Below are 20,181 nucleotides of genomic sequence, written 5' to 3'. Positions count from 1 at the left end.
CCCCCCCAATGTTGTTCACTGAATTCCCAGAAATCTTCATATATTTGTTTAGTGTTTTTCTATCTTCCCTGTTTCCAATTACTTTTTGTTGCCCAAAAGGTTAAGTCCAATAATTTCATTCTTAACACTACAAGCGTGTCACGGTAGCTATCTGCATTACACAAAGGGGTCATGATGAAGGCACCACATAAGATGCATAATGCCTGTGCTTGGATTGAGTCTAGCTTCCTCGGGTTCATTTTTGATGGTGAACTAAACACTTGGTGTCCATATTCAATGTTTAGTCTTATTAATGCTTTATAAAGTATTACGTTGCTTTCTTATCCACACCACAGCTAGTTCCAGAGGTACTTTAAAGTAGATTGATTTTGCCTTTACATTTATCTACAATATTTTCAAAATGATCCTTCCATGTTAGCTTGCTGTCAAACATCACAACCAAGGAATTTGTAGCTTTTAACTATACCAATGTGCTATCCTGTAGCAAAGGGGGGTGGTCTCCCGCCCTGACAGACAGGGAGAGAGCTGCGACTGCCCCCGGTGAGCAGAACCAGGATACCCACGGCCACCCCGGAAGCAGAGGGCAGGGCAGGAACAGGAACCAGAACAGGCCGGCCTTCTAGCTCAGCCGGGGCAGAGCTGCCAGAGGAGCAGGATGTCTCTCTCCCACTGCTGGAGCCCGGATCTGATGGAGATTGCTACAGTGCCAGAGACCCAGAAGAACTGCTGGAGCTGCCAGATACCGGGGACACCAAGGAGCTGTTGGGGCTGCCACTAGCTGTTTACCCGAGTGAGACTGACGACAACCCCGGAACCCAGGTGCCCCTAGACTGGGAGTGTAGGAAGGAGTCAGGGAAGACAAATAAGGTTCAGCTGCCCCTAGACTGGGAGTGTAGGAAGGAGTCAGGGAAGACAAGTAAGGTTCAGCTGTGTGATTGATTGTAAGCCGGCCAGCGTGTTGCGGTCAGTTTTTCCTGCTGACCCAGTGGCGGGCCACTGTTAGGGCCCTGGGCTGGGAAGCAGTGGAGCAGGAGGGCCTGTGTCCTCCTACTCCCTGCCACCCCACTTTGTGGTCATTGGTCTGGAACCCACATGAACAAGGGCACCAGATGGTTTGCTGACTCTCCCATTAGAGAGCTAATCTCCCCTAGACTGAACTGATTGCTGCCCTGCCATGATTGAGGGCCCAGGCGAATAGACTCCCTACTGCTCTGCCTGACTGACTATAGGTCAGAGCCCCTACTGGATTACTGCCCTGCCTGGACTGAGGGCCCCCGCAGATAGACTCATTGCGGCTCTCCCAAACCCTTAGCCAGAGCCTTTAACTGTGTGTCGCCCCGCTCTGATTGAGGGATCCAGCCCCTAGATTTATTGAGGCTTGGCTTAACTGCAGGCCTGGGACACTAACTGTGAGCTGATTTTCCCCTGAACTGAAGCATGCCGGAAGTGTGGTAGCGAAGAAGGTGTGGTCTCCTGCCCTGACGGACGGGGAGAGAGCCACAACAGCCTTATGTATCCCTATAGAGGAAGTTTACAATCCTTTTTTATGTTCCTATTAACGCATATCATTTTTAATTTTCAGAATTAAATAAAGACCTACATTTCCCCATTCTGCACTTTTCCTAAGTGCTTCATTAATTTACTTCTCAGCTCTTTCCTGGTTTCTGTTTTAGCCCATATGGCACAGTCATCTGGAAACGAGGAAATACCTATTCTTACACATCCTTTTGGGGAGATCGTTTATTATTATGTTAAATAAGGTTGGGCTGATGACACTCCCCTGTGGAGTGCCATTTGTGGCTGTATATGCTGGAGTAGGCTTTCCCTATTCGGACCTGTGTAGTTCTTACTTAAGAAATTCTTTGTCCACCTATATATATATATTTTTTTCTTTTATGCTAATGGATGCTATTTTATATAATAAGCCCTCTCTCCATAACACCATATGGTTTTTCAATATCTAGGAAAGCTGCTATCATATATTTCTTATACTTTATTTCTATCTCTACATTTACTATATGATCAACTGTATGCCTTCGCCTCCTGCACCCACTGTGCATGTTTTCTATAAATCCATTTCTCTCTAGATATGATAATCTTTCAATCACCATCATTTCCCTGGCTTTACCCATACACGATGTAAGGGAAATTGGCCGGTACACATCAGGTCTTGTTCAGTTTACCTGGTTTCTGTACTGGGACTCCAACCCCATGTTTCCACTCCATTGGCAGCTCACCTCTTACTCCTGGGGGAATTCTGCTCCCTGCGGGGGCGCAGAATTCCTACTCTCTGCAGATTTCTTTGCTCCCCAACAGAAAAAGGGGGGAGCAAAGAAATCTAGGGAGAACACATGCCCCTTCCCTGGCAGCCTGGGCGTGTCTGCCCAGAGCAGCCAGCAGAGATCCTCACGGAGAAAGGGAGATGAGGCAGGCGAGAGTGCATGGAGAGAGGTCAACGGGGTGGGGCTGGGCATGTGCCTGTGTGCGAGAGACTCTTTTCCTCTCGCTCACTATTGCAGCACCCCTGGCTTGGAGGGGTCAGGCTTTGTGAGTCAGGCTCTGTCGTCCACTGAGACAAAGCAGAAATGTAACAATTAAGTAGGCAGGATGCTAATGTTCCCATTGTCAGTCAATTGTTCCCATGCTTAGTCAATTCCCCAGGAGCCTAAAACACGTGTAAACGTTTTAAGGCTTCTTTACATTGCCAGAGTGGTGTATAATATATACAGGAGCCTTATAATAAATGATAGTAAGGGAATCCTCAGCTAGGAGGATCTATGAGCTTTCTTGCTTTTTTCCTGTGCCAGAGAGGCACAATGGGGTTAGATTACAGCTCAGAATCTATTTTACTTACCCATTTTAAAAAAATGTAGGACAATGATTATGACTTCTGGACAATATAAAATGACGTTCTACTTTACTTTTATTTTTGTGTTTGGTGTTCGGTCATATAATTTAAATGAAAATCCAGGATTATAACTGGAATGCTGGGTATTGGTTACCAAGTATTTGTAATTTTCATGTGTTTAGGAAATACTCAACAGTTGTTGTGATTTTGTTTTTTTTAATTCCTGTATGGTAGTTTAAATAAATTACCAAAATAAGTGAAACTGGTGTGGTTATATTGCATTATTTTGACAAAATATGCAGAGTTTTGCAGAATTTTTAATTTTTTGGTGTAGCATTCTCCCAGGAGTAACCTCTTCCCTCATATACTGTTATACAGTTTTAGCAGTATTTTCAGATTCCCTTCATCCAGGTGTTTTTACATTCTGTTACATATGACATTCTTGCCTTGTGCAGAGTTTTGTGGTGTGTTTTTTGCTTTTAGATGTAACTTTTTGAAGTTCCCTCACAGTTTTCATTTTAATATCCTATCATCTTCCTCCCATCTCTTCCAGTTCTCATGATTTCTTTAATGAATCCCCAACACACTCCACAAGCTTTCTGTACTTTGACTTTCACCATTACTAACATTTGTAGAATATTTCTGCTAGGGCTTCCACTTTTTCTTCATTAGAGACTTTTATCCCTTGGCCTTCTGCAATGAGGTCTGGCATAAAATTACTCTTACTCTGTATTCAATTGCTAATATGGCTACATACCTCTGTTTTAGTGTCTTTATTTCCCCACAGTACTTTCTCCACCTGTCTGTTTTTGCCTTTTTAATAATCTTTTGCACAATTGCCTTGTTTCTTTTATATTTCATTAAATCCTCATTATTAGTTGTATTTTTTGCTTTCTTATGTGCCTGGTTCCTTTAATAGCTTTTTTTTTTTTTACACTCATTCTACCATGGTACATGGTTTGTACCTTTTTTGGGTGGCTTGATGTCTTAGGTATAGCTAATTTTGCTGCCGTTGTGATTTCCTTATTTATATTGCTACTAACCTCCTCAAGGTCGTGGCTCATACATTGTTCATTAATATTTTCATTACATTTGCTTCTAAATAGATCCCAGTTTAATGTTCTTAAATATTCTAAGTAGGGGGCCTTCCTCCATCCTCAACATTGATGTACTGGAAGTACAGGGAAGTGGTCACTTCCCAATCCCTCCTCTTTATCGACTTCCCAGATGCATTTGCTTGCTATGCTATTTGACACAATTCCCAGGTTTAGACAAGAGAGATTTCCATTGGCTGCATTAAATCTACTGAGTGTGTCATCATTCACGATCACTAAACTGTTTTAATCAATGACTTGTTCTAGACATTTACTGCTGTTATTTCTTCCACTTCTGTACAACCTGTAATGGCTGTTTAGGTCTCCACATATCCTATACAGGGCTGTTGCATCTTCAGCAATCTCTGATCATTCCTTAATCTGAAGTTTTCCACAGGGGTTGTACGTTATGTTCTCAAAAGATGCAGATTGATTTTCCATTGGACTCTCAATAGAATTGTTTGCTATTTAGTTTCTTCACCTCAAATTTCAAGATAATTTAGATTTTCCTTAATGAATGTAAAAACTCCCCCTTCCCTTCCTATTTCTGTGATATATGTAATCTATCCTACTATTCCTATTAGCCATGTTCCTTGTATGTAAATTATACCGGGTTTAGTAGCCTTATCAAGGATATCTTTTGTTTAGTTACTGTGCTATTAGGCTACATGTGTTCCAAGACTAAATAGTCTCATTCTATTTATCCTTCAGCATTTCCTTCACTTAAAGCAGCAGAAAAGTACCTATGTGTTAATAACTTACCACTAGAAAAATTCCATGCTTTAACTATAATTTTCATTGTTTTTTCCTGTCTTATGTGCAGTTTATTACTTCAATCATAAAAGCTATAAACCTCTGCCTATACATAATGTCTTCTATTTTCCCTGTATCACTTAATTAGATCCTTTGGATTTATTCTGTTGTATCTGTCTTTCTCCATACTGAGTTTCCTCTTCCCTTAAATGCCTCCTAGTATCTTCTGCATAGGATATATGCTGTGACGGGTTCCCCCCCTCAGGGTGCCACCTGGAACTGGGGTACCATTGAGCCCACCTGACCCACCAGCCTGGGCGCCCACTTACCCTGTAATGCTGTGACAAGCTGCAGACACGCTCCCGGTCTCACACGTTCACCAGCACACAGGTAGGGACACACCCAGCTATAATAACATGCAGACATGCTTTCTGACCAGCCCCTGCATGGGAAGGCTATACAGCTAGGGCACTAACCAGCTTCACAGGTGCACACCCCTTCTAGATGGTGGACCCAAAATTATACCTTCTTGTGCTGCACAGAGAACTGTATAGCGTAAGCTCATGAAATTCACTCCCTCCCTCAATGTGGAGAGGAATATACACGGCATTCTGCCCCAAGTTACGATTTCCACACACTGATTTTTAGACAAAACAAAACAAGTTTATTAACTACAAAAGATAGCTTTTTTTTAAGTGATTACAAGGGATAGCAAACAGATCAAAGCAGATTACCTAGCAAATAAACAAAAATGCAGTCTAAGCTTACACTTCAAGAAAAGGACTCAGTCTATATTGTGATGCAGTAAAGTAAACCAGGACTCTGTGAATTTGTGGGCCATACAACTCCAAACACATCTTTCAAAATTCTATTGAAACTTATAATTTCTTATTAAGATTTTAGAAGTGGCCCCTGGCTTTACTGAGCACCAATCCTCTACTCATTTTTAAAAATACATTGTATCCAGAACCTCTGATTACCGCAGTGCCACAGTCTTGGGCACCATATAAGAATCTAGGGAGAGGTGGGTACTGCAGAAAATATATGTCTTGCTCACTGACCTGAGGTTCCAGAAATCCACAGCAACCAGCTGAAGAAACTTTTTCCAGCTGTTGTACAGTTAAATGCTTTAGACCATATAACTAGCTTGTAGCTTAATTTGATCCCCTGTTCTTTGCAGGAATGTAAAGTCACTTATTTTGCATATCAGAGAAGCAGAACCTCCCTGATGGATTTAGAAACTAAATTAGGCTGAGAGCATCACAATTTGTAGTTGACTGGAGCTTATTTTATTTCACTTCTTTTCATTTCATTATGACTTCCCAGAGCTCAGTCTGTTGACTGACACAGACTGCAGGCCACCTGCTGCAGAATAACAGCTGAAATCAAAGTGACTCTTTCTGGTTTTCTATTAGCCCCCTTAGGCTAAATGAGATTTCACATCTCCTTTTATTGTGTTGAAATGTTGTCATTTTTTTCTTCCACTTTTATCTTTACCCTTTTACTCCTTTATCTTCATTTCACTCCTTAAATCTTCCTTCCCAGCTGCATATTTTCTATCCTCTGTTCCACTGCTCTGACTTTCTGTCTGCCTAGCCCCTTTCAATTATCACACACTTCAGTAACTGGTGTTCTGCCTTTTTCATCTCGTACTCCAGTTTGGCCTCTTACTTTCTAATCTCTTTACACACTGTAATCACATCATTAAACATAGAATCCCCACTATAGTTAACAAAACAATGCACACATCCTATTGGCTTTTATCTTCACTTTCCCTTCCTTTCATCTTTTCTTTGTGCATTGGACTCCTTCGAGCCTGTTTCCTTAACTGGACTCGGATCCAGAGCCATAACATTGCTTGACCTAATTTTCCACTTCCAGCAGTATTTTACAGATGAACTTCAATTTTGCCATTAAAACTAACTTCACCTTTCAGTTTCCTTAGTTCTAAAGCAGTGCCCTCAGAATGGGATAATAAATAAGCTTATACTTGCACAAGAGAGCCTCCTTCAATCTGTGGACATCTATAATAAAAAAACATATTACAATTGTTGTCTTGACTCCCCAGCAGTAACTGAGGCTTGAGCAGGTCAGCCCTACCACTCATGTCTGACAAAAGAAGGGGGGGGGGGGAAATCAGTAGTGATGTCCTGATAGGGGTCTACTATGGACCACCAAATCGAGAGAGGGGCATGAGACATTTCTAAAAAAAATTATGGAAATATCCAAAATACAAGCCCTGGAAGTAATGGGGAACTCTACCTACCCAGACATCTGTTGGAAAAGTAATATGGAAAAACAGGAAGTGTCCAACAGGTTCTGGAATGTGTTAGGGAAAACTTTGCTTTGGAAGGTGGAGGAAATAACCCAGGAACAGGCATTTTAGACCAACGGGGACAAATTGGGTGCAAATCTGAAAGTTGAAGGCAATTTGGGTGAAACTGGTCATGAAACAATAGATTTCATGCTTCTAAGGAAAGGAGGAGTGAGAGTAGCAGAACAAGGACAACAGATTTCAGAAAAGCAGACTTTATTAAACTCCAAACTGGTAGGTAAAGTCCCATGGGAAGAAAATCTAAGGGATAAAGTAGTATAGGAGAGCTAGCAGTTTCTGAAAGAGACCGTATTACAGGTACAATAATAAACTACCTCAATAGCAAGGAAGGATAAGAAGAATAGTGAGAGGCCAATATGGATGTATCAGGAGCTCCTTAATGACCTCAAAATCAAAAAGGAATCCTCCAAGAAATGGAACCATGGACAAATATCAAATCATGAGTACAAAGAATAGCACAAGCATGCAGGGGTAAAAATCAAAAAGGCTAAGGCACAAAATGAGTTACAATTACAAGGGACATTAAAGACAACAATCAAGGATTCTATACTTACATTGAAAGTAATAGAAAGATGAAGGAAAGTGTAGGCCCACTACTTAATGGGGAAGGAGTACTAACAGGCAACACTAAGAAGGCTGAGTTCTTTAATGCATATTTTGCTTTGGTCTACACCAAAAGGTAAATTGTGACCAGATACTTAACACAGTTAATATTAAAACAAGAGGCAAGGAACACATTTCAGAATTGAGAAAGAATGGAATAAAGAATATTTAGATATATGCAAGTTGCCAAAGCCTGACAAAATTCACCATAGGATACTTAAGGGACTAGCTGAAGCAATCTAAGAAACACTACCAATTATCTTTGATAACTCATGGAAGACAGGTGACATCCCAGAGGACTGGAAAAGGGCAAATATCGTTCCTCTTTCTAATGATAGGTACTAAGAGGATCTGGAGAATTATATACCAGACAGCCTAACTTTGATATCTGGAAAGATACTAGAACAAATTATTACACTATCAATTTATCCTGGAGGGTAATAGGGTTTTAAGGAATAGCTAACATGGATTTGTCAAGAACTAATCATGTCTAACTACAACCTAGTTTCCTTCTTTGACAGGGTTACTAGCCTAGTGGATAAGGGGGAAGCTGTAGATGTGATATCTTGATTTTTAGTAAGACTTCTGACACAATCCTACGTGATACTCTCATAAAGCAAACTAGGGATATGTAGTCTAGATGAAATTACTATAGGATTGGTACACAACTGGTTGAAAGACAATATTTATGGGAGGTAATTGTTATGCTCTACTTGGCACTAGTGAGGGTTCAGCTGGTGTACTGTGTCCTGCTTTGGACACCACACTAAGAAACATGTAGACAAATTGGAGAGAGTCCAGATGAGAGCAACAAAAATGATAAAAGGTTTAGAAAACCTGATTTATGAGAAAAGGTTAAAAAAACTGGGCATGTTTAGTCTTGAGAAAAGACTGAGGGAGACCTGATAAATCTTCAGATATGTTGAGGGATATTATAAAGAGGACTGTGACCAATTGTTCTCAATGTTCACTGACAGAGGGATAAATAGTAATGGGTTTAGTCTGCAGCAAGGGAGATTTAGGTTCGATATTAGGAAAAATGTTAACTAGAAGTATAGTTACATATTAGCATAGGCTTCCAAGGGAGGCTGTGGAACCTCCATTTGGAGGTTTTCTAAGACAAACGCCTATAGGGATGGTCTAAGTATAGTAGGCCCTGGACTAAATAAATTCCTGATGACCCTTCCATGCCTGCTGGGAGACTGTACCAATTTGTAAATTAGCCCCAGAAACAACTTTAGCTCCCCCAAAATATTTTCCCACTAGCTCATAGGTAGCCAAACCACAGTTCGTGAGCTGCACACATCCCCTAGGGACGGCCCTGCCGGTAGGCATGCCTGGCTCTTGAACTTCTGAAGATTATCGTATGAGGCTTGGAGGGTCAGTAAGTCTGGCCACCCCTGCACTAGCTATTAATTATTTTAGTTAGAAAAGGGAGGATAGCTCCTGGGCAGTAGCATGGAAGGTCACTAATATTGAGGGAATTTTTTTAAACACTAGTCAGACTTTCACATTTTAGGGTGGGGCAGGTAGATGAGGGAATGACAATCTCTCGTACGTGTTCTCTCTTATTGTACACAATTCTGAAAGGGCAGATAGCTTCCCCGACTACTTGTGTAAACTGTATTGACCTGTGGGAAGGAGGGCATTGTTTACAGCCCTGCTTTCAGTTTGGTGACCTGCAAAATCATCCTGGATGCCGGTGATCCTCTCTGAACTAAAAGCTCTTGCACAGCAGCATTACAGAGGTGGCGACACAATGGATGTAAAGCAGAGTTCAGAATCCAGGAGAATGACAAAGTTATGGAGTGTTGATTCACCTTAAGGAGAGAGATGAAGCTGTGTTCGCAGAACTTCCTCTTATAGTACCAATTTAGCCTGTGATCCTAAATTCAAGCCCTTCATTCTTTTAAAAACAAAACAACCCCTCCCCCCAAAAAAAACCCGCACCTGAGCATAGTCAAATGTTTTATGCTGGATCTTTAATTTATTGAATAATCTTAAAATGGTATTTAAGTTCTTTTAAAACCCTATTAAATTCAGTACATGTTATGTGGTAAGTGGACTGCTGAGCTTTGTCAGCCAGACAGCCAGGTACACTATTTAGAAATACTTACAGAAGTTAGACAAGCAAGGTCAGATGTTAATGATTCCACACAATTGTCTCAGGGATATGTAGAGACAACTGTGACAACACTAACTTCTCACGTAATAGGGAAAGCTGATTGATTTATCCACTTCTGAAGGTCATATAATTAGATTCTTCTTTAGTTTGACTACAGTGGAATTTGAAAATAGAGCCAAATTTTTACTTTACCATCTTGCTCTGAAAGGCTGCAACTGTCGTGTTTTAATATGCACGTTTATTCTGGCCAGCCACATCTCTCGCTCTGTCCCCCATATGGTTGAAGCAGGTGCAATCTGTGTTGCATAGGGGGAGGTTGGAAGGGAGGATTTGTAGATTACATTACCAGGTCATGATGTATAGGGATTAAAACCGAGGGATGTTGCCTTCTGCTGCAGAGCACCATGCTACTGCTCTGGTCATGGATGGACTCCCACTAGATTTGGAAGGTAGCCAGAATTGGAGGCCAAAAAATGTCCATCCCATGCTGCCACTTAATCTGTGACTGCTCTGGTATGTGCATAGACACAACCATAAGAGAGAACATGGCCCCAACCCGTAATCTTCACAAAATGCATAACATATGCTATGAGCAAAAATTGTGAAAGGACTTTGCTTTTAGCCTCCATACTCTATGATGTCAAAATGATAAATGTTTTTCTCATGCATAAAATACAGTACAGTCCAAAGGCACTGGGACTGCTGTGAAATAGCTACCATTGAAGAGCATACCATGCATGTAAATGCAGTGCAGGAGCTACAAGCGTCCTGTAGCAGGACTGCTAATACAAGTACAGCGCTGTTCTTCTGAAACAGAAGCACTCCCATTTGGTGCCCGCAGGGTTTTCAGGCTCCTGAATGCGATTGGAGCTGTCATTAATGCATTCATAAAACTTAAGGAAAAATTACTAAAACCTTGTTGGGGTTTAGGTCATTACCTGTCCATTAGATTGTACACACTCTGGCAGGGCTTTGCCTCATTACTAGGCTTAGAAGGATTGGATTTTTATCAGCAATGTCAAGTTCACCATTCAGAAGAGTCCATTGATAGTCATTGAAATTTTCAGGCTTGGGCTGGAGCCCAGGCTCAAGCGCTCAGTGAGGAGGAAGGGTCTGGGAGCCCAGGCTCTAGTCCAAGCCCGAACATCTACACTACTATTTTAGCCCCTCAGGATGAGCCTGACTCAGTTGACCAGGCTCTGAGAGTCGCTGCCATGGGCTTGGGGTTTGTTTTTGCTGTGCAGATGTATTCTTAGAGTTGGATTTAAGGATATCTACTTTGTATATTTTGATGTATAGTGTTGACAATGATAATAAAGCTTAACATTTTTAATCTGTCTGTCATTAAATAATTCTGACCCCTATAATGTCCTGCCACTATGAAAATATAAATTGATAAACAGGAAAAAGTTTACACTTATCCTTCAAAATTATGAAAAAATTGTATAGGCTCAAATTTGGCCAAACCTACACATGTGTGTGAAGCTCTTACCATACTTAAGCATTATGGCTGCAATTTTCAAAACTTGGAGCCTAAAGTTAGATACCAAAAAGGGTAGTTTTCATGCATGCAGGGCAGCCACAACTGACTTTGAAGTCAAAGGACATGCTGTATACAGAGGGCTGGCAGGGTTGGGCTCACTGTAAGATTCAAAAGAGAAAAACACAGAGCAAACTATTAACTAGCATCTGAGAGCTGGGAAACTTTTGGCTTTATTTCTGGAGTACATTGCAGCAATAAGCATCTCTCTGGTCCCCTACTGGCTGATATTTTAAGGTAAACTATTTTAAGGTCCCTTTGCACTGGCTATCGATTGTGGATGCAAATATGAATTGCATCTCTGCCACAGTGCAAGTGCAAATTTTACAGGCGCAAAGCAGGCCCCTCCCACCCCCAAATACAGAGGCTGGGTTTCGGGCTGACTATCTAGCTCTTATTAGGAAATAGAACGGTTGGATCCCTTGAAAAATGACCACAGTTATACTGATGGAGAATTATGTTTGCTCAATCACTGTGGGCCAGAATTCAATAGCCTTGCTGTTGAATAGTACTTTGCCACACAAGTCCCATTGATTTCAAAGGGTTTATTCAGTGTGAGTAAGGATATCGCAATCTGGCCCTATAGATTTTATGAGAGTGTGCTGAAATGGAAAGATTAAGTGTCCTGGTTGAGTTACTATGGTAATAAGTACATACTGTAGGGTTTTGCACTTATACATTGAATATCATTTATGCACCAGCCTGAAAGACTTGTAAATTTGAGGATACATTTTGTAGTGCTGATCAACTCAGGTATCCATGTGACAATAATAGCTGGTATTTCTAGGGCATCTTCTTAGCATCTTAAGCACTTTGGGGCTTGTGAAGCAACTGGTACACAGATATTGGTTTCTTTTGCTATGTAGGCCCTTCAAAGCTCAACCAAAATTCTTTTACAGCTGCAGAAACTCCTGTTTGGCTTGGCTTCTGGAAACGCTTTAAGAGACAAATCAGTGCATTTACTTCAGGATTAGAATTGTCCTCTTCTAGTGGGAAATTGCTTTCCGTGATGCAGGGACTACCCCATACTCACCCTGCAGGGTTTAATGCTGGCCAGATGCGCCAATTAACCCATCCGTCTCAGCTGAGCAGGAATAGGCAGGGCCTATAAAGCCCAGGAGCTGAAAGGCAAAGGGGCTGTTGGAAAAGAGCAGACACTCCCAGGAGAAAGGGAAGAGTGAGTAGGCACTGCAGGCTGCAGTCACTCCCTGGGAAGAGGCTTTGGGAACTGGTAGTAAGAAGCAGCCCAGGGGTAGAGCAGTGAGGCCAGAGAGAGAAGGCCCAGCTGCTGAGCTGAGGATCCCTAGGCTGCAACCTGGAGAAGAGGGTGAGCCTGGGTTCCACTACCGGCCAGTGGGCGAGTGGCACAGAGGCAGTGAGTAAAAAGACTGCCTAGAATTATTGAGGAGCTAAACCTCCCCCGGAAGCGGGAACATGGACAGTGATGCAGCTAGAGGGTTGAGCCATGGAGAGGACACTATGGTTCCTGAGACTGAGAGGGGCTGCAGGCGGACAGCAGAGACAGAGTGACGGTATGCAAACCATGAACAAGGAAGGTGTCGGCCTCGAGCTAACCCCTAGACTACCAGGAGGAGGTGCCAGTCCAGAGGTGAGTGGTGCACCCTGTGACACTCTCAGAAAAAATAGCAGCTCTTACTTTTGAAACTACATAGCACTCCCCTAAATCTATTTTTTTAATCATGAGTTCAATTTTTCTTCCCAATATGAAATCATGCATTGTTTATTACTTCCAGTAAAAATAATTAAATGTCATACCAACTTCTTCTGTCATGTTAATTATCTTTGCCATTTCCTCTGCTGCACAGCACTAGTGAAAGAATGGTTCAGGTATCCACACACAAATTTTAACTAGACATGACTGCATATGTTTTGGTGTTTGCCTTTATTCAGTGCTGATGGCATAAGAGTAAAGTATTAATGATAGAATTTGGCACCCTTGGTTTTTTACAGTAGTCTGTGTAGCTACCTAAGTTTCTCTGACAGAGTTGATTGAACTGTGGAATAGTAACAGTTTCTAAGCTACCTCAGATAGCTAAGAGCAACATAAAATCTGCCTTAATTACTAATGCTGTTCTTGTTATCTCCATACACACACCTTTCTGCTGTTAGAGGACCAACTCAGGCATATAGCACAGCATTTCCAAGTGCACTAGCTTACTCTTCAGTAAATGTGATTCTGTTTTGCCATAGTCCACAAGATGTTTGTTTTTGTTCTGTTGGAATTACTATTTATCAAATCTCTGGGCACATTTAACACATGTATATTATGCATGTGCATTGGTATATTGACACCATCTGTAAGAAGAGAAGAAAGTCACAGAAAGCAGCAGCACTAGCTATCAAGTCACTTCAGCTGCCCTAGAATTCACACATTTGTGCTTCAGCCAAATGCTGAAGTGCCTGCATCTCACCAAGGGGTGGGGTTGGCCGTACAGCCTAACCCAAGAACTCAAAAGGAGCGTGGTGCTTTTTTTTAAAAAAAAAAATGTAAATACACGTTGGGTTCTTTTCACTTGCCTTCTGGCTTCTGAGTCTTAAGGAGGCCCTCACTTCCTGTTTTCAAGCTCCTTTCTGCAACCGTGTGTGCTAGAAACTTAAACAAAAAGCAGAGATTCTCGCGTCATCATTTAGCTTCAGGAGTTGGAGCTCTAGGAAAAACACCAAATATGAGGCTTGTGATAAAATGAAAACTGGTAAAGGTGGATTAAAATGGCAGGAGTTGGCAACACTGGGGAGAAAGGCATCTCTACAGAATAAACTCACCCTGGCAAGCTCCTCTTCAAACACAAACACCTTTACTGTTTGTAGGAGAAATTTGGAGGTCCATATGTGCTGAGCATTCACTCCAGGCCTTGAGGCTGCTCAGACTGTAACACAGGACTGGAAAAAGCAGAGATGAGAGATTAGATCCATACAAGATGCTGTAGCAGGGCTCACTACATTCCTGCCTTTTCACACCACAGAAACTGGTTCAGATTCCAATGGCTGTATATCTATTGTGCCACTTATTTGAGTTCCCTCCACCAACATCTTTGTAGTTCTGTGCACTAGTACTACTTATAATGTCCTCAGTGCTTTCCAGCCTTCTCAGGACAGAGCCAGCCCAAATGGCACTCCAAGCAAGACATGTCTTTGGCGCCCTCCATCTATTTGTTAAACTTTTGAATACCTCATTTTTTTTTGCATTCATAGCCCATTTCATGACTTTGCATGATTTATCTCTGTCATATAAGATGATAAAATTGCATGCTAGGATCTGTAAATTTGTATTTATTGATGCCATATACAAGCAAATAAAAAATGTTTCGTATCTTGTAGAAACTCTCTTATTTTAATTTTAAGAATAATTAAAATGTACTAATATCAAGGAAATTGAACTGTGGACCAGTATTAAGCGGTGTTACAGTAGGTGACAGCCTTAGAATGTTAACTCTTGTCCTTTAGTTCAAAGGGTCGCCTTTCTCACCTTTGCCCTTGTGAACTAAAGTACAGTGTCAGAGAGCCAATGGCATTTTCAAGTGATAAAATAGCAAGTGATATCTTCAATCAACAATGGCTAATGAGAGACTGACATGTTTTAATAAGCCTGAACATGAGCAGAATCCTCAAAGCTATCGACACATTAGGTAAAGTGTCCTTCAGCTCTGATCATGAATGACTTGGAGTGGAGAGTGCTTCCGTGTTGCAAAATGTGACTGATGTTGTCCAGCTCAACACAGAGGTGTTCATCATTGATGTCTGAACATTCCCCATGAGTAAATGTCTGGAAAAGGTATGCATAATTGTTCAAGAGTTTTCCTGTCTGCAGCAGATTTCTAAGTTCATACAAAATCCCCCAGGTCTTTTCATGGTGCTTTGTTTGTCCAAACCTTTCTTCAATGGACACTTACACAGTGTCAATGAGTGAGCAAAAAACTCCCTCTTGAATTTTAATTCTGAGCTCCCATCACCTTGTCTCCGCCCTTGTAACCAAACTGTCTCTTCTGCTGATGAATATGCATTTCCTGGAAGACAGGCATAACTCTTAAATTTTCTACTATTTCTTTGACAGCAGTGATGGCCTCTTCAAATCAGTTGTCTCTGTAGGCCAAAACAAAATCAAGGCAGCTTCTCATCAAAGTAGTAGCAGTCATGATGTCCATTGACTGAGTTTGTAATGCCTTGCTTACAAAGTTTACTTGGAACAGGATATTGTGCCAAACCACAACTGAGACCAGAAATTTGAAGTTAGTGAGGCAGTTTGCCAGGCTTTGTGCCTCGTGTTGGATTCTGGCCTCAGCTTTACTTGACTGCGCCAGTTCCATCAGGGCATCGTAAATCTCAGTCCAGGGCCATCCTTACCCATACACAAACTATGCAGCTGCATAGGGCATCAGGAAACTTTGCCCCAAATTTCCCAGTGCCCTGTGCAGCTGCATGCTGCTCCAGCAGCCAGCCCAATCCCCCAGCCAGCTGAGCTGGCCAGGAAAGCTGCCCCCACCCCTGCTCCGCCCCAGCCCCACCCTGACTCCACCCCTTCCCCTGAGCTACGTCCTGGGGGACTGAAGCAGGGGTCGGGTGCCCCGCACTCACCAGGCAGTGGGAAAGTAGAGTGACCCGGCCCTAACCTGCTCAGCTCCGCTGGCTCCCAGCTGCACCACCAGTGAGTGCTGTGGGGCAGTTGCCCCCTACCCCCAAGCCTGCTCCTGCCACCCCCCCTGGCAAAGGCCTGGTGATGCCCTCCCACCCCCGTGGAGACCTGGAGCCAGCTCCCCCTTCCCCCCCGATTTGGGGGGAGGCTGCATAGGGCACCAAAATGTTTAGGGACAACCCTGCCTCAGTCACTTGGTACCTCATTGATCTTACACTGTCAGTGTGGCTCTCCCAGTAAGTGTCACTTTGCGGCTTCACATTCAGATTTGTAACATTGTCTGTGAGGATCTTCCACATGATAGCTGATGCTGAAAACAAGACCTATATCCTCTGCTGTACTCAGGTGCAGCAACTCTCTTTGGACACAACCAGGCTGAGGGAATGGCAGCCACAAGGCAGGAAGAAAGCTCTTGGATTCAGCGCAAGGATCCTTGCCTGGACGCCACTGTTTCTTCCCTTCATGTTCGCACCGTTGTCCTAGCCTTGGCACTCCTGAAACTTTATTTTATTCTCATTTAAAATGTTAATAAACAATTGTTAGGCCATTTCCAGTAAAATCATGCACAGACCAGAAACGGATAAAGTGTTCCTTTATTTCGATACAGCAATTCTTATCAACAAATTTTACTGTAAATGACATCTTTTCACTGTGACTAATATCAGGAGTGCAGTCCATTATTACAGTGTAATACTATGCCTTGCAGAGCTGCATCAGTGTTATCAAGTACCTTCCTTGTCACAAAGTCAGCAGATTCATTTTGAGTTGCTTTGTTGCAGTAATGGTCCATAGCTTCTTTATGAACTACTTGACGTAGGTACTCATATATGACATAGTCGTATTTCCCCAGGAGCTCTACCAAAGGAAATTACCATTATGCTCAGTGAACAACTTATCCAGCAAGACCCAGAAAGCCAAGTTATTCTTTGCAAGGAAGAGGGTAATAGAGATCAGACAGTTGAGCACGTTCCTCCAATGTTAGGTTTCTACATTATTAATGTGCTGGTCTTCTGCGTCTATGCATTTATTCAGCTTGCGCCTGGACTTGACCTCTAGCCATTTGGAGTAGGCTGTAAAATGGCCGGGTGACTTTTCATGTTGCTTCAGAGCATCAGCTAAGTTATGCCAATAATTATGCCCAAAAATGCAAGCCACGATTTGGCATTCTTGTCAAGTACTTAACAACAGAACCAGGACACTGTCAGTTGATTTTGAGTAAGCTAGCCAATGCTGATTGGTTCTTACCATTCTCAAGCACTCTTATGGTGTGACTTTTTGAGAAGCTTTGCTTCTGCTCATTTACTAGAAATGTTATAACCTCGATTTTGCCCGGCCCATTCAAAGTTGTACAATCAATATCAGCAGAGTTTAGGATCACCGACCATAAAGCAGGATCTGATATCTATTTGTGATGTGCAATTTTTCTCACTGCTGTTTGTCATTGTGCGAGGCTGATTCTTCTTTCTTGTTTCTCCCATTTTCATGTAAACCAGATTTTTCTTCTTTTCATGTGACACATTCTTCTCTTACCATTGCTCTCCTTTACGCCACCATAAAATCTGGACAACTACATCACTTTCCTCACATGTACCTGAAGAGAAGGAATGGAAATCTGCTAATTCCTTAGTAATAGGACTTCCATCATTTACACTTTGCTCCTCAATTTCTTCTGCACTGGGATGATCACTACTGTCTAAAGCCTGCTCTGTTGTCCTGTTTCAGATATTTTCCCCTTGTTGCAAACTAGATTGCAGTTGAGCTTTTCTCTTCCTATACTGAGAGCCCCCAAAGAAGTCTTCAGGAGATCTTTTATATCTTTTTTATTTTTTATGCAGGGGAAGATAACAGCATTGGGGAGGGCAAAAAGTCCGTTCCACAGTCTTAAAGAAATCATCAAACATTATGTGTTAAGCATGGCAAGAGTAAGTTAGGGTGTTTTTTTTTCTTTTACATTCTTGCATAGATAAGGGTTCAATAGATATCTCCAACATCTCATTAAATGTCCTTTATTAGTCACTATTTATGCTCTTCCAGTCTTAACACAAGTACACTTTCACAATTATACAATAAAACAAGGTTCACAATATTGCAGCTGGGCTCTCACTTCACTTCATTCTCATACTCACTGACTGGCGACGCCAATATTCTAGGAGGTTCAAGGAAAATGTAGCTCAAAGATTAGAAGGTTCCACGAGATTCTACAAAGGTCCAGAACTTTGTGGAAGGTTACTGAAAAATGAATCCACCTATGGAATACCTGAAACATATTGTATTTTTAAGTACTATTTTCTATTTTGCCACTTACAAAAACAGCACCCTGAGCGCAGCGCCTCCTACGACTGGCACTCCAGGTGGTTGGTTGAGTCTCCTGCAGCTATATCTGGTCCTGCCTCAGGACATGAAGAGCAGAGGTCTCCTGGCCACTGAGCTCAGCTAGCCTCATTCTTCCTCCTCTACACTTTCTTTCTATGCCTCCTTTATAAGTCTTGAGCTGACAAGATACTTGGCTTGTTAGGTTTCAGAGTAGCAGTTGTGTTAGTCCGTATCCGCACAAAGAAAAGGAGTACTTGTGGCACCTTGGAGACTAACGAATTTATTTGAGCATAAGCTTTCGTGAGCTACAGCTCACTTCATCGGATGCATGCAGTGGAAAATACAAGTGGGGAGATGTTATATACACAGAGAACATGAAAACAATGGGTGTTACCATACCATACACACTGTAATAGAGTGTATGGCATGGTAACACCCATTGTTTTCATGTTCTCTGTGTAGATAAAATCTTTCCACTGCATGCATCCGATGAAGTGAGCTGTAGCTCACGAAAGCTCATGCTCAAATAAATTTGTTAGTCTCTAAGGTGCCACAAGTACTCCTTTTCTTTTGGCTTGTTAGCTCATCCAGCCTGATTAGCTAATTACCTTTAATTATCCCAGTCTGCTTTCTCTGGGGGAACTAATGGGTGTCAGAGTGCAGGGTCATCTGTTAACTCGCTGCACTCTGTTGCAGAAACCTACAACCTTTTCCTTGCTGCTATGAGGATGTGTTCACAGCTGGCCAGAACAGCCCTAACACTCTCTGCAATACAAGAGAGTCATGGCCTTTGCAGAGGGAGGGGATGATTCAGAGTCTCCTCTCACAGCACTCCTAAGGAATTCTAAGCAGCACTTGAAACCACCTTCCACCCACTCTGATAGAAAAGAAGGGCAGACACCAGTAGCACCAGCTGCAGCTGCCTTTCAAGTGTTTCTCCTTTCCTTCACCTCCTCCCACAACTGTGGAATAAGAGGCCAGGTTTTCACTGGAAGACACCTTCCAGTGCCAACACAAAGAACTTGGCCCAAGCAGTTAGCCTCTGTCTAACTATCTTATCTATCACTACCTGAAGAACAATATGGTACAGTTTGAGACCAAAGTGTAATGGGAGTGAGCCCTAGGAAAGAGCTGGGGAACATTTAGCTGAACATTCAGCCAGCAATAAATAGCTAAAAGCTGTCACTGCTGCAGCAGGCAAGCTATCATGTAACCATGTCTGTACAGTAGTGGGGGACTACATTTACACCTAAATGAATTTTTAAGCATTTTCTTGTTAACCTTCCTGTTGGGATGGAAATGTCTGCAAAATTTGCAAGCTAATAAATAATGTATCCACAAGAGTATTCCAAGTCCTGAAAGATCATATTGTGCACGTCAATCTGTTTATGAAATTAAACTTTCTGTTTGGAGGAAGTGGGACTATTGGTGTTCAAAATGTTAGTAGAAGAATTGATTGTCTGACAGCTCTGCGATTTAGAATAATAGCTTCAGAAGCCTTAGTGATACAACTGAAACTGTTCTGCATTTCCTCCAGGAGAAAAAACTATCTCCTCTCCTAGTCAGACACAAAGTGACAAAACTGAACACTTCTGTAATATTTTATTATAGGTATTGTAAACACTTGGCAAAAATACAAACCTCTTTTGGTTACCAGTGCCTGAAAGCACTAAAAACATAGGGCCTTGTCCTGCAATTGACCTTGAGTAGATGAGGCTGGATCTGTATAGAAATATCCTGGTTTGTGGGTTTTTATTTTTGGGCACAAAATATTCTGCATTGGGGCTGAGATTGGCCTAGTTTTCATGGTTTAGTGAATTACAAGGCTGTATGTGTTGACAAAATAAGTAGTTCACGTGCCCCCTCTTGTCCTTCTGCAGCTGCCTTATGAGTAGAGCTCACTGCTGATTGGTGGCATT

This window comes from Caretta caretta, chromosome 2, assembly GCF_965140235.1.
Source record: "Caretta caretta isolate rCarCar2 chromosome 2, rCarCar1.hap1, whole genome shotgun sequence".
Taxonomy (NCBI): domain Eukaryota; kingdom Metazoa; phylum Chordata; order Testudines; family Cheloniidae; genus Caretta; species Caretta caretta.
Note: the sequence above shows the minus strand (reverse complement) of the source record.